A 9003-nucleotide genomic window follows, 5' to 3' on the forward strand; every position below is an offset into this window, starting at 1 on the left:
AAGCATGATGTCCTTCTCCAGGGACTGATCCCGTCTGATAATATGTCCAAAGAATGAGAGAGAAAGTCTTTCCATCCTCGCTTCTAAGGAGTATACTCTCCATACTTCTTCCAACACAGATTTGTTTGTTCTACTGGCAGTCCATGGTACTTTTAATATTCTTCCCCAATACCATAATTCAAATGCATCAATTCTTCTACAGTCTGCATTATTCATTGTCCAACTTTCACAAGCCTATGAGATGATAAAAAATCGTACCATCATGGTCAAGCATACCATCATCCTCAAACAGTTATCTTTGCTCTTGAAGACTTTAAAGAGGTCTTGGGCAGTATATTTGCCTATTGCAATATGTCATTTGATGCTGCTTCCATGAGCGTTGATTGTGGATCAAACAAAATGAAGTCTTTGACAACTTCAATCTTTTCTCCATTTATCATGTTGTTTCTTATTGATCCAGTTGGGAGGTTTTTTGTTTTCTTTACATTAAGATGCAAATCCTAGTGAAAGTTGATCTTTGACATTCATTAGTAAGTATTTTAAGTCCTCTTCACTTTCAGCAGGAAAGGCTATATCATCTGCACATTGCAGGTGGTTAATGTATATGCCATGTTTTTCTTCATATAATCTAGATTCTTAGAGTATTTGCTCAGCATTCACATTGAAAAAGTATGATGAAATGATACAACCCTGGTGTACTTCTTTCCTGATTTTAAATTATTCAATATCCTCTGTTCTATGCTAACAACTGCCTCTTGGTCTATGTGCTAAGGTTCCTCATGAGCACAATTAAGTGTTCTGGTATACCCATTCTTCACAATGTTATCCATAATTTGTCATGATCTGCATAGTTGAAAAAGGAGCTCTGGTAGTGCAATGGTTACGAATCGGGCTGTGAACCTTAAGGTCAGCAGTTCGAAACTACCAGCCGCTCTGCAGTAGAAAGACGAGGCTTTCTGCTCCTGTAAAGATTTACAGCCTTGGAAACCCTGTACAGGGTCACTATGGGTCAGAACCGACTCGACGGCACTAAACAACAACAAAACCATGTGCAGAGTCACTATGAGTCGGAACCAACTCCATGGTACTTAACAACAACATAAAGATATTTGCACTTGCATACCTAATAGCATCTCAAACGGAACAAATTTAAACCTAAACTCTTCATAATGAATTACCACTACACTCACCTATTGTTGTTAGATGCTATTGCACTGATTCTGACTTATGGAGGCCTTAGGTAAAACAGCATTCAGTATTGCCTGGTTCTACATCATTCTCATAATTGCTGACCTGTTTAAGTTCAGCATTGTGACTATTGTGCCTGTCCATCTCACTGAGGGTCTCTTATGCCCTCACTGCCCCTCTCCTTTACCAAATATGATAGATATCCTCCTCCAGCAATTGATCCGTCACTTGCTTTGGACATTTGTTCAAAGCAAGCGAGCTGTACAATATTCACACATCTTTTAGAATGATTAAAGTTTAAACAAAGTGCTGGTGCGAATGCAGAGCAAGGGGGACTCTCTTTTATTGTAGGTAAGAATGAAATTGTTGTTGTTGTTAGGTGCCATCGAGTTGATACTGACCCGTAGCGACCTTATGCACAGTAGAACGAAGCACTGCCCGATCCTGGCCAACCTTACTACTGTTGCCACACTTGAGTCCATTGATGCTGTTACTTGGCTAATCCATCTCGTTGAGGGTCTTCCTATTTTTTTCTGACCCTCCACCTTACCGAACATGATATCCTTCTCCAGTGACTGGTCCCTCCTGATAATATGTCCTAAGTATGAGAGACGAAGCTTCGCCATCCTGGCCTCTAAGGAGCACTCTGGCTGCACTTCTTCCAGAACAGACCTATTGCTTCTTTTGGCAGCCCATGGCACTTTCAATATTCTCCTTCAACACCATAACTCAAAAGCATCAGTTCTTCTACGGTCTTCCTTATTCAAAATATGGTACTGGAAAGCAGCTAATCAGTTTCTTATATCATAAGGCACATATGTCCTCTTTGATCCAGCATTCCCTCTTTTAGATATTTACTTTGAGAAATAAAAACTTATGCTCACAAAAAACCCACACACAAATGTTTGTGGCAGTTCTATTTATAGTTGACAAACCCCGAAAACAACCCAAATATTCTTCAACAGGTGAATGGAAAAACAAAATGTGGTACAGCCACACAATGGAATAGTTAAGTGCTGTTGAGTTGATTCTGACCCACAGCGACCCTGTACAGGTTTTCTGAGGAGTGACTGGTGGGTTTGAACCACCAACGTTGCAGTTCAAACTGACATTGTGGTTGAGTGCTTATCCCACAGTGCCACACCAGAACTTCATAGAATGCTGTTGTTGTTGTTGTTGTTGTTGTCAGGTGCCATTGAGTTGGAACCGACTCATAGCGACCCCATTCACAGCAGAACGAAACAATGTCCAATCCTGGGCCAACCACACTACCGCCGCCACACTTGACGCCATCAATGATGCCCCCTGGCTGATTCATCTCGTTGGGGGTCTTCCTCTTTTTCTCTGACCCTCCACCTTACCCAGCATGACATCCTTCTCCAGTGACTGTTCTCTCTGAACAATGTGTCCAAAGTATGAGAGACGAAGCCTAGCCATCTTGGCCTCCAAGGAGCACTCTGGCTGCACCTCTTCCAAAGCAGATCTATTGGTTCTTTTGGCAGTCCATGGCACTTTCAGTATTCTCCCCCAACACCACAACTCAAAGGCATCAATTCTTCTACAATCTTCCTTATTCACTGTCCAGATTTCACATCCATATGAGGTTATTGAAAATACCATGGCTTGGGTCAGGCGCACCTTAGTCCTCAAGCTGACATCTCTGCTCTTCAATACTTTAAAAAGTTCCTGTGCAGCAGATTTGCTCAATGTAATACGTCGTCTGATCTCTTGACTGCTGCTTCCACGAGTGTTGATAGTTGATCCAAGAAGAATGAAGTCCTTGACAACTTCAATCTCTTCTCCATTGATAAGAATGCTGTTTATTGGTCCAGTGGTGAGGATTTTTGTTTTCTTTACATTGAGTTGTAATCCATACGGAAGACTGTGCTCTTTGATCTTCATCAGTAAATATTTTAAGTCCTCTTCACTTTCAGCAAGCAAGGTTGTATCATCTGCATATCTCAGGTTGTTAATAAGTAATAAAAAGGGAAAAACTATTGGTGCATACAAAAGTTTGGATTATCTCAAAGGCAGTTTGAAGAATTTTTACTAAAGTCCCTTGTAATGATTACCTAAATGTCAGCCAATCACTGAATTTTTACTGAAATTCTTTGTATTTTTTTATTAAAACTCCCTCAATTGTCTCCTCCTTGGATCACTTAGTTCTGAATCCTGTGGACTTGTGATTCCAAAATTGCAAAATGTCTTCCTTTTCAATAAAAGCTCATTGCTTGGCACTGTAGGATAAGCATGGGACCACAAGGTTGGTGGTTCAAATTCACCAGCCACTCTTTGGAAACCCTATGCAGTGTTGCTATGAGTCAGAACCAACTCGATGACACTAACAGCAACAACAAATTTTAATTTCAGCCAGACTGTGCCATTTTGCTCATACAGTGGTCAATCAGCTGACAAGATTGGTGCCATGAGACTTTGAATTAGGCTCTAGGATCCCTTTGGGAATTTCCTAATCTTTATTTTCTCAGGCTAATTTTTTGTTGTTTTACCATGATACACATATAATTTTTGCCGCTTCAACAATTCAGTGACATTGGTTGTTACATCATGTCATGAACCCATCACCACTATCTACTTCCAAATTTGGCAAATTTGGTTCTGATTCGAAGAATTGCGGTAGGTAGTGACAGGGTCAGGTATAAGAACAGCCTCCACCTATGTCTTATAATCAATCTCACTATCAATAAAGAAAACAATTTACAAGAGTTTAGCAAGCAGTGGATACTCTGAATAACATGTTTCTACAGGGAGATGGCCTGGGAAGAGTCATGGCAAAGAGTAAGACATTGGCCAAGGAATAGTGGGGGTGGATGGATGGCTCATGCCTGTTAACACACCCAAGAGAACAGGACAAAAGATAGCAGTGGGGTTGGCACCAGGTCACCTTCTTAGAATACATGCTCCAGGAATTACCAAGCCACTCGTCCTAAATTCCACAAAGGGAGGTCAACAATAATTTTTGAAAGAATATGAGGATTTATTGAAATGTAGGAGTCCTGATAGTGCAGTGGATTACGAGTTGGGCTCCTAACTGCAAGGTCAGCAGTTCAAATCTACCAGGCACTCTGTAGAAGAAAGATAAGCCTTTCTGCTTCCATCTAGATTTATAGCCTCAGAAACCTTGTGTTGTTGTTGTTAAGTGCCATTGAGTTGGTTCTGATTCCTAGTGAGCCTGTATGGGGTTTCCAAGGAGTGGCTGGTGAGTTTGAACTGCTGACTTTGCAGTTCAAACTGACCTTGTGGTTGAGTGCTTATCCTGTGGTGCCGCACCACAGGGTCCCTATGAGTTGGAACTAACTCCACAGCATACAACCACCATCATCACCACTGAAGTTTAAGATGTTCCCTAAATTAGTGATTTTGAATGTTCATCTAGGCTAAGGCTAATGGGAAAGGGAAAGGAGGAAAGGCAGTACATTCCTAGACACAGTGAGATTGGCAGGATGGATTCACTGCGCTTGGAGTCTCATCAAACATCTTAGACATGACAAAGCAATACAGAGAAAGCTGGACACTTAAAGAGATGATTTTGTTTAATATTTTCTCCTTAAGGAGAAAAGATTAACACGAATAAAAACCCACTGCAATGTGAATGTTGAAATTCTATCATTATAACTTATAATGCCTGATAGCTAGTAATATATTAGATTCTCAGTTACGCAATTCTGAATTCATTATTGACTATGTAAGATTTAAATGAGCTCAAGCGTAACAATGATTGTGAGGATGGCGCAATCCGGGCAGTGTTTCATTCTGTTGTGCATAAGGTTGCTATAGGAACTGACGCAAGGACACCTAACAACAACAACAAGATTTAAATATAAGCACATTTCCTCTTATGTGCCATAAAGGGCCTATCTATATTGAGGTGGCCAGGGAGAGCGGTGGCACTAACGAAGGGCATCAACCTAACTCACTGCCACTGAGTTTGTACTGACTTGTGAGAGAGAACTCCATGTGTGTGGAGTAGAACTGTGCTCCCTCCAGTTTTCAAGGCTATGACCTTTCAGAAGCGGGGCATCTAACCAGTCTCCAGAGGTGCCTCAGGGTAAGTTTGAACTACCAACCTTTCAGTTAGTTGAACACTTAACTGTGTCACCCAGGGACTCCTTAATGAAGGGGAGATTTACCCAATTAAGATTTTTTGTTGAAAGCAAGGGGCAACATCTCTGATTAATTGAAGTGGAGGTGGGTGGAGTCTTAGGTTCTTAGACTACCTGGATAGGAATAATACTTAGGGAAATTACATCATGATCCAGGGAAGTCTTCATTACCAACGCCGCTACACTCCACAGATGGAACCTCCAACACTGCAGGCTAGATGCTGCCACTGGCATGGCTCCCACCTCTGACTCTGAAAAGTGGGTACCGTCACTGCTGTTGTGCTTTGCACCTGAACTGAATCTGACCTTCCTCATCACAAATAGTCACCAGCTTCTGAGTAGGATGGCAATCAGTATGACATCCGATGCCCTATTGGCAAGGGAAGCTGGGAAAATGAGTATCTGGCACCTTCACCATCTACAGCTAGATTTGGATACTGACTCAAAAATTATGAGATTTTCTAAACACCAGAGAGGATTTCAGATGCTGAGCTGGTATAAAAAGAGTTGAAACTGTCAACTATAGCAGTAAAGCACTTGGAAAGTCCAGGAAGACACTGCTAGAACGCTGATACTGGGATCTATGTCAGTGCAGGAGTGAGAGGCTTTTCATGTTGTAGTGGAAGTAATAACAGAAGTATGAAATTAGAGAACAGAATTTTACCAAATCAGTGGTCTAATGAAACACTTCATAATTAAGTTTTAAAAGAATTTGCTGTGATAAGTATAAATGTAACAAAGCATTTGCCATTGCAACCATTAAAAAAAAAAAAAAACAAAACTTTTTCTTGAGTGAATTGAGTGAAGACTTACAGTTAAGACCATCAGTTTTATGTTCAACAAATCATATGCTTCGTTTCATTTCAATGATTGCAATCCTCTCAATGTAATATCACTTATCCCACATCCTCCCTGTGATTCTTGTTTCCTTTTCTCCTTTTTTCCCAACCCTTCTGAATTTTGTCCTTAGGTAAATACTGCCGTTTTGATCTTGAATTGTTGGTCGATCTATGGTGTGTATACCTCATTAATGTTGTTGTCCCCCATATATATCTATCTACTGCTTAGCTTTAAGTTGAGCCATAGACCTAAAGGGTGACTAAGAGCCATAGTTTGGGGTTCCTCCAGTCTCTTCCTGACCAGTAACCCTGATCTGTTTTATGATTTTTGAATTTTGTTCCACATTTTTTGCCCACTCTATCCAAGACTTTCTATGTGATCCCTGTCAGAACAGTTGATAGTGGTAGCTGGGCACCATCTAGTTCTTCTGGTCTCAGGGTCACAGAAATTGATATTCACATGTCCCATTAGTTCCTTGGACTAATTATTTCCAAACAGCTTCAATTTTAATTACTTTTCTTTTTTCCTTATTGAGAGAAACCAATAATTGTACCTTAGCTGGTGACTCATGAAATTTTAAGACCCCAAGACTAAGGTGTCTGTGATCCAAGCCATGATATTTTCAATAACCTTATATGCATGTGAAAGCTGGAAAGTGAGTAAGGAAGACCGTAGAAGAATTGATGCTTTTTTTTTTCATTACAATGATTTTAATCCCCTCCATGTACCATCAGTTAACAGTATTTCTCTCTATCCACTTTAGCTTTTTAAAACAAACAAACAAACAAAAACACCACTAGGGCATATATAATAATTTACATCTCCAAAGGGCACATTCTGCAAGTCTGCCTCCTGGACACCAGCTCTTAGTCCCTCTCTTCTTAGTCCATGAATCTAGAGTCCTCAGCCACTCCTTTCCATGCCCCATCTCTGCCTCCATCTCTGGATAAGGGTCCTTATTCTGTTTTTGCTCTTCTCTCTTGATGGTCCTAGGGTCCTCTGTTTCTGGACTGTAAGATTAACCACTCCCCTGTTTTTGTTACAAAGCTTCTATCTTTACAATTGTGACAGTTGCAATTAGTCATGATAACAATTATTCACTATTGAATCTTATGAATCTTATCCCCATCTCTTTTCACCAGACCCATGTAGACAAGATGACAGCTGTTCAGTGGGGACTCTTTCTTTCCCCCCATACTCTTAAACTAAACTCCCTCTTGAAACCTTGTAAGCCAGTCACTTCATGCCTTTATTGCCCCCTGATTTTAGGTAGCCAATGTCTAAGTTGCCCGTCCCTATCTTCCCTGTGTACAGAGGGCATTGATACTTGATGTGAAAATGAAGACTCTTTCCCTCTCTGTTGGTATTTAGAGTAACTACCATTCTGAGTATAGGTCATGTTCATCAGATTGAAGAAATTTACCCTTGTTTCCTTTATCCAAAAACAAAAAAAAATAATTTTTTTTATTTTCAGTCTTCCTCTAGTCGAGTTCTGATTATCAAGCCATCGAGGCTAGGTCAAAAGGGTATTGTATTTAAGTTTGGGTGTTCTTGTGCATCTCCCCTCACTTCATATCAGCTGGATGCTTCACTCTCAGCTCTAGCCCTCTGTGGCAAAGTCCTTGTTCAGGGGCTCAAGTGTCCTCAGGTCTCACCATACTTTCGACCAACCATCCCTTCCTCTTCTCTCTCTCATCTCCAGGTCAACAGGATTCAATGGACTGGGGTTGAACTCAGCGCATTTCTTCATTGATGCCTTTCCGCCTCTTCTACTCACCAGTAGACCAATGTGGTCACCAGTAAGCTTACATGCTTGTTTGTGTATTCCCTTTGAATTTAATTCTTAGAAGGAAGTTTGTCCTGAAGGCACTTGATTGCTTGCCTTGATGTCTTCTGGGCGAACAGCTTGCTTATTCTTGTATTAGTCAGTCATGCTGACATATTTGTTTTGGGCTTTTTTCCTGATGATCTTTCTTTGAAGATATATCTTCTGTCACTGTAGCTGTTCCAGTCTGCTTATTCTTTCTAGTGGGAATGTCCCACCCCATAAGGTTCTGGATGGGACTCAGGATTCCACCTAAGGTCCTATACTCTGTAAAGGTTTTGCACAAGGCCTATTTCACTGGGCATGTTGTAGAACCCCTTTTAGGTATTCCAATCAGTTATAGGCTGAAGATGGGCTTACAAATTTTCTCTAATCATGTTTCTCAACATTCCTTTCTATCCCACTCAAGTCTATTTTACAGTAGTAGGCAAGGGAAACTAATGCTCATAAGGCAGTCAAGGATTTTAGTATTATTTACCCTCTTCAAGCTATACCTAGATCCCTGTATTTCAGAGCCCTGTTGTTCCAAGGTTGAGTATGCATCACTATTTACCCTGTCCCACTAGGCCATGCAAACCTGTCTCAGTGTTCCCCTATCTATCACGTTCTTCTGCCTCCTCCCCCCTTCTTCTATTGCCTTCCCCAACACCCAAACTAAACCCCCAATCCCAACCCAAATGTGGTTACTTTGTATTCCATTAGTTCTACCCTCCATTGAAGACAGTCTATTTTATCCTGTAATCTACCTGACCTTCCCACCACCTGGATCGCTCTTCCTCTGTATTTACCTTTTTTCATATTGTTTTGATCATAGACTGACCTCCCAGAGCCTCTGTTCTTATAATTTTATTCTGTTCTTGACTCTTCCATTTGTCTATTGAGTTCAGGGTGATGCTGCCATGTATATTATTCTATAGTTGTTGTCTGTTTTTGTTGGTTCTCAGTCCACAGAACTTCCTTCATAGCAGGGTTGACTTTGGCAAAATCCCTTAGCTTCTGTTTATCCTGGAATGTTTTGATTACACCATC

At 40.8% G+C, this 9003-nt stretch overlaps 1 pseudogene; it reads right to left on the reverse strand.

Moving 5' to 3' along the window:
* The window catches only part of LOC102813096, a 10735-nt pseudogene extending 5192 nt beyond the window's left edge, over positions 1 to 5543 (reverse strand).
* Positions 5544 to 9003: the final 3460 nt, after the last annotated feature.

This window comes from Chrysochloris asiatica, unplaced genomic scaffold, assembly GCF_000296735.1.
Source record: "Chrysochloris asiatica unplaced genomic scaffold, ChrAsi1.0 scaffold00166, whole genome shotgun sequence".
In the NCBI taxonomy this organism is placed as follows: domain Eukaryota; kingdom Metazoa; phylum Chordata; class Mammalia; order Afrosoricida; family Chrysochloridae; genus Chrysochloris; species Chrysochloris asiatica.